Source organism: Octopus bimaculoides, chromosome 21 (assembly GCF_001194135.2).
Source record: "Octopus bimaculoides isolate UCB-OBI-ISO-001 chromosome 21, ASM119413v2, whole genome shotgun sequence".
Classification (NCBI taxonomy): domain Eukaryota; kingdom Metazoa; phylum Mollusca; class Cephalopoda; order Octopoda; family Octopodidae; genus Octopus; species Octopus bimaculoides.
In genome coordinates this window covers 23,976,826-23,983,900 of record NC_069001.1, presented here as the reverse complement: position 1 = coordinate 23,983,900, position 7,075 = coordinate 23,976,826, and positions in this window count along the sequence as shown.

Genomic DNA, 7,075 nt, shown 5'->3' with positions numbered 1-7,075 from the left:
ATACATACATTCATACAAACTTACACATACATACATACAAACATACATACATACATATGTACATACATACATACATACATAGAAACATACACACACATATATATACATACATACATACATACATACATACGTACATACATACATGCATACACACACATACATACATAAATTCATACAAACTTAAACATACAAACAAACATACAAAGACATACAAACATACATACATACATGCATATATACATACATACATTCATACAAATACACACACACACACACACACACACACACATACATACATACATACATACATACATACATACATACAGGGATGGATAACAAAATTCTGGAAGAAATTGATACAAAATAGTCCAAAAGTGAAATAAATTGCTTTGCCACGAGGAAGAAAAATCTTACAATTCAGTTATCAGTTTATCAGAGATTGATGCTTACAAACAGAATCAGAAAGCAACATTCTATCATGAATGAGATACACAGTAGAGTTTTCCTTCTTTCTCATGGCAAAACAATTAATTCCACTTTTATATTGTTTATACTAATCGTTGTTGCAGACAATCACTAATTTTCTGAAATTCTAAAGTTTGCTAGATTCAAAATCTAAACTAAGGTTAACTTTCTTATTATATACTTTGAGTCACCATGTGGCAAGTTAGTGTAAAGGAGATGGCCATTCCGATATAATATCTGGTAGGATTGGAATTTTGAACTTGAAGTTAAAGAATGAGGGAGATGTATAGAATATAGATCATTTACTTGCTTCAGTGATCAGACTGTGGCCATGCTGGAACACTGCCTTGAAGAAATTTTAGCCAAATGAATCAGTGTCTGTACTTATCCTTTTTATAGCCTGGTAATTATTTTATCAGTATCTTTTGCTGAACTGCTATGGGGTTGTAAACATACCAGCATTGGTTGTCAAGCGATGGTGGGGACAAACACAGGCACAAAGACACACACATACATGCGAGCATGCATGCACACACGCACACACACACACACGATCGGCTTCTTTCAGTTTCCATGAAGCAAATCCACTCGCAAGGCATTGGTCAGCCTGAAGATTGTTGTTGTAAAGCAAACTTCTTACCACATAGCCATGAGTGTACCTGCATATTGAAATTATTTTCTTTGTATTTCTTATAAGGATTTTAAGATTTCCTCAGAACGAAATAAACTGAGCTAACTGTATTACGTTTTCTTTCTATTTTTCACTTTGGTTTTATTCTTTCCTCTAAATGTGAGAGCTTGCATCAAATCAACTGAATTTTACAGACATAGTTCTTCTAATATGGCTTCTTTTATTTTTGTTGATTATTTATATTTACTGTATTTTCTTTCTCTGCAATCCCTTCCTCCCAAAAGATGTTAACTCCAGAGCAAATCTATGATCAAAGGACCTCCATCCACGACCATCTTATCTTTTTAATAGTATATTAATTACATTACCAGTGGAGGCGCAATGGCCCAGTGGTTAGCGCAGCGGACTCGCGGTTTCGATTCCAAACTGGGCATTGTGAGTGTTTATTGAGCGAAAACACCAAAAGCTCCACGTGGCTCCGGCAGGGGATGGTGGCGAACCCTGTTGTACTCTTTCACCACAACTTTCTCTCACTCTTACTTCCTGTTTTTGTCGTGCCTGTAATTGAAAGGGTCAGCCTTGTCACACTGTGTCACGCTGAATATCCCCAAGAACTACGTTAAGGGTACACGTGTCTGTGGAGTGCTCAGCCACTTGCACGTTAATTTCACGAGCAGGCTGTTCCGTTGATCGGATCAACTGGAACCCTCGACATCGTAAGCGACGGAGTGCCAACAACAACAATTACATTATCTAATAAGTGCTTTCCTTTAAGACGATGACTTAGCATTATTTAAGGGAGATTTAGTTGTTATTTGTAGGATACCAAACAACAGTATGGAAGATCCTTCGTTTGCTTTTTTCAGTAATGACAAAATAAATGAACATGCAAAAAGGAAAATTCATATTATGTACCTGTCCTTAATCCATTAGCATTCAAACCAGCCAGATCCAGCTTCTCACACCTATCCTTTAATGTCCTTCTAAAAATAAAATATCACATCAGGAAAATCTCAAAGCTATGAGAGATAGCATGATTAATCCAAAACAATGTAAATAAAAAAGCATTACATTTGACATAATAATCCGAACGCTAAAGGGTTGAATTATTCATTCGTCTCTTTCCTTTCCCTTTTTGCTTTCTCTTCCTTCATTGTTGTGCCTACTTCCTTTTATGGGTTGTCTCTTTATATTATTGGGAAAAAGTCTCTAGACATCTCCTCATTGCAACCAATCCTAATACACATGTACTTCTTTAATTCAGTTTTTTTCCAGCAGCGACCACCGTTAGTCTCCCTGTATTCTAAAGATTATATTTATCTGATTTCACCAGATACAGTTACTTGAGGCAAACAAAAAAACAAACAAACACTATTAATGCAATCGCTATTTTAATCCTTTTGGCAAATATGGGAGACAAATGTTAACATGATTTGATCTTATTACACTTCCTCATTAGAATTTACATATCAACCCAGTTAAAATAATCTGCTACATATATGGGAAATTCTGTTTGTGGAGTTGTTAGCTAACTCCTCCTATATCGTTTTATCGACTTTGATGAAACTTGACACGTGAGTAGAACTCGTGTCTAGAAACCTCATGGCATACTCAGATTGTTGAAAAAAATCAATAATAGGGCCCCTGGAAGGGATACTTATATATATCTAATATATTTTATTTTAAAAGCCGAGGGAAATAACCCATTCGCCCCTGGAAGTGATTCTTATATAGAGCTAAGGGAAATAACCCATTCATTTTCCTAAATTATTTGGTAAAAATGAAATTGACTATGCTTATTTCTTAATATTTGAACAGTTAGAGTTGTTTTCACAATTTATCCAGTACAACCCTTACACAAGTAAATAGTATTTTCCTAAACAACAGATCCACTTATTTTGGTTAGTGATTTATTCACGAATATACCAACACTAGCGCCCCTGAGGGTAATATTCTCTGGGAATGCACAAAAGCTCTTTCCAGAGTTATTTACTTTGAATTGTTATTATCTCATATCTGATTAGTCTGTCATTATGTAACAAGCTTCACGATTTTAGTATACATACCTTATTAACATTTCCTCCTAAGTTCTGTATACTCTGGAAATGCATTAAAGCCCTTTTTGGGGCTATTTTATTTCAATTCTTACTATCGGGTAACTAATTTCATGTTATGATATAAGTGACTTCACAATTTGGGTATTCATAACTTATTGGGAATTCCTTAAAACACGATCCTGTGTAAGACAGTTCAGTATGCTCTGTAAATGCACAAAACCATTTTAAGGGCTACATACTTTGTATTGTTGTTAATGGATTAGCAAAACAATTATGAGAATGGAACTAAGGGATAAGCCCTGCTTTCCCAGGAATTACTGGGTATGTCAGCTAGTGTTAATCATAAGGCTCATTTTGTCTTTATTTCATCCCACAATTATTTCTTATAAAGCTTTTAATACCCAATGTCACATGGCCTAATGGTTAGGGGTATTTGGCTCACGATCATATGGTCATGAGTTCAATTCCTGGTGGCACATTGTGTCCTTCAGCAAGATAATTTACTTCATACTGCTCCAGTCCCTTTCAGGTAACAAAAATGAGTGGTACCTATAATTCAAAGGGCCAGCCTTTCGCAGTCTATGCCACACTGAATTTTCCTGAGAACTATGTTAAGCATATGTGTGTCTGTGAAGTACTCAACCACTTATTATTTTACCTTTTATCTTTTGCATGTTTCAGTCATTAATCAATGGCCATGCTGGAGCACCACCTTGAAGAATTTTCGTCGAATGCATCAACCCCAGGACTTATTGCTTTTTAAGCTTAGTACTTATCCTATTGGTCTCTTTAGCTGAAATGCTAAGTTAAAGGGATGTAAATACCCCAACACCAGTTGTCAACTAGTGATTAAGTGGTGGAGAGAAAAACACAGCTCCAAAGGCACACACACACAAACTCACACATATACATACAATGGGCTTCTTTCAGTTTCCATCTACAACATCCACTCACAAGGCTTTGGTTAGTTTGAGGCTATAGTAAATGGCACTTGCCCAAGGTGTCACGCAGGGGGACTGAACGCAGAACCATGCGGTTAGGAAGCAGCAAGCTTCTTACCATGCAGCCACATTTGCACTACTTGCATATTAATTTCATAAGCAGTCTTTTCTGATGATCAGATCATCTGAAACCCTTGTCGTCATAACTGACAAAGTGCTTGTCTCTTTTTCATTTTCAATTCTTCTAAATAAATTTTTTTCTAAAATCTGTCTATTTCTAAATCTACTTTTGAGCTGTATTCTGTGTCTTCTCAACAAGTGAATCTTTCATCACTATTTCCACAAGAACAGTGAAGTTAATTGTTTGCTGATGAAGTGTAATATGACTGAAATATGCCTGGAGTTGTACCTCATACTTGGAATAAAGATCAAAATTAATATTAAATAACATGTACTTCCTTCATCACAAGTTTGTTTCTAATTAGCATTCCAATTATTGCTTCATTAAATATGTTAATACTAAGTTAACAACCCTGCTATGTAATTATGATGGTAATTAGTCGGTTTGTATTTTTGCCCATCAGTAAACGAGCAATTTCTTCATGTTGAAACACACTACTCTTATTTCAATTAATTTTGAAAATAATGAAGAATTTAGTTAAAATAGCTTTGTCATTATCAACTTGATATTTGGATTGTAAAGTACATAAAATTTTGATGACAAGTTTTCATTTAGATCACTTAAAAACAAGCAGCATGTACTATAGAACCTGGGGCAGTTTCAGATGAGTTGGTATGAAACGGGTTAACATATAAGTGTTTCAGTTAATTACATTGAAGTGTTTTACCTGAAAACAAATTGATATAGCAACAGGAAGGATAGTGAAGGAACATGGCTCAGTGGTTAGAGCGTCATGAGGTAGTGTTATTGTTGTTGGTGGTGGTGGTGTTGGTGGTGGTGTTGTTGTTGTTGTTGTTGGTGGTGGTGGTGGTGGTGGTGGCAGCGGTGGTGGTGATTATGATAATGATGAGAAGGAGGGAAAGGTGGAAGAGGATACCCATATATCACATAAGATGGTCTTGGCAAGAATGCCTTTGTTTGTTGAAGTTTTGACAGACATGGCTCATTTACATAATGCTACCAGAAGAACATCATCATCATCATCATTGTTATCTAACATCCTCCTTGCATGCTGGCATGGGTTGGATAGTTTTAACAGGAGTTGGCTACTCAGAAGACTTCACCAAGCTCTATTATCTATTTTGGCACGGTTCCTATGGTTGGATACCCTTCCTAACGCCAATCACTTTACAGAGTGTACTGAGAGCTTTTTACATGGCACAAGCTGTAGTGAGGTCACCAAGTAAGTTGCAAGACACGGCCCCTCAACTGAGAAGGGAATAGTGTTTGAGATGGTGGCTTGCACCAAGTGATGAGGGGTTGGATTATGAACAGAGGCACAGAAATAGGAGTCTTGCAGGAGAGGGGATTCATGGATACTGGAGAGAGAGAGAGAGAGAGAGACAGACAGACAGACAGACAGACAGACAGACAGAAACAGAGACAGAGAGAAAAGGAGAGAAGATGCTTACTAATATGATGTGATTTATCTTGTATTTTCTATCTTTTATTTGTTTCCATCATTAGACTGTGGCCATGATGGTGCACTGCCTTGAAAAAATTTTAGTTAAATAAATTGACCCCAGTACTTGTTTAAGCCTGGCACTTATTCTATCGTTCTCTTTTGCTGAACTACTAAGTTATGGGGACATAAACACACCAACACCAGTTGTCGAGCAGTGGTAGGGGACAAACAGACAGACATACATGCATGCATGTGCAAGTGCACATGTGCGCACACGCGCACACACACATACACACACACACACACACACACATATAAGGGGTTTCTTTCAGTCTCTGTCTACTAAATCCACTCACAAGGCTTTGGTCAGCCCGAGGCTATAGTAGAAGACTTTTGCCCAAGGTGCCACGCAGTGGGACTGAACCCAGAGCCATGTGGTTGTGAAGCAAGCTTCTTACCACTCAGCAATGCCTGCACCTATAATAAGCAAAGAAATAGGGGATGTCATAACCATATCATTTCGTCTCATTATAAACTTAAGTGTTTACATAATAAACAGCCACCAGCTGCCATCAGCATCAGTTTCAAAATGACAAGGCCAGGAATCCTGATGAAGTTTTAAATTAAAAGGAAACCAAATTAATCCCAAATGAAACTAAATACATATCAATGTCACTGCATATATTATCTAATCATAAGCCATGTTTTTTAGTTAATGTAGCAATTATTGTTAGGATGTCATCTTAGTTCCATCAAGGAGATGCATCAGTCACAAGTTTTGTTTATATTTGATAAGTTCCTTTCAGCTGTTATCATCGTTCATTTGGAGCCGTCTGCAATCAGTTGCTAAATAATGACATAGCCATACAGTTCGTTCCTTAACCCTAGCTGCCAAATTATTATCAGGCTGCTTAATTTCAGAGCAAGTCTAAAAATCTTTCACTTGTTTCAATCATCAAACTGCAACTAAGCTGGGGCAGTGCCTGAAGAAGTCCAAGCCGAATGAATCAGCCCCACCACCCCAGGAGTTATTGTTTTCTAAAGCCTGATACTTAATTTACTGGTCTTTTTTGTTGAACCACTAAGTTAAAGGGTGGTAAACACACCAGCACTGGTTATCAAGCACACTCACAAAGACACACACACACACATACAAATATTTATACATATATATTAATGGGGAAGGCCAGTTTATGGGATTACTCTGGGTTTCCCATCCATAAATGGTTTAGCTCTATGGCATATAGTCAGATCGCAAAACCTGTTGGCCTAAGACCTGTTCAAAATATGCATATACATATATATTAATGGGGAAGGCCAGTTTATGGGATTACTCTGGGTTTCCCATCCATAAATGGTTTAGCTCTATGGCATATAGTCAGATCGCAAAACCTG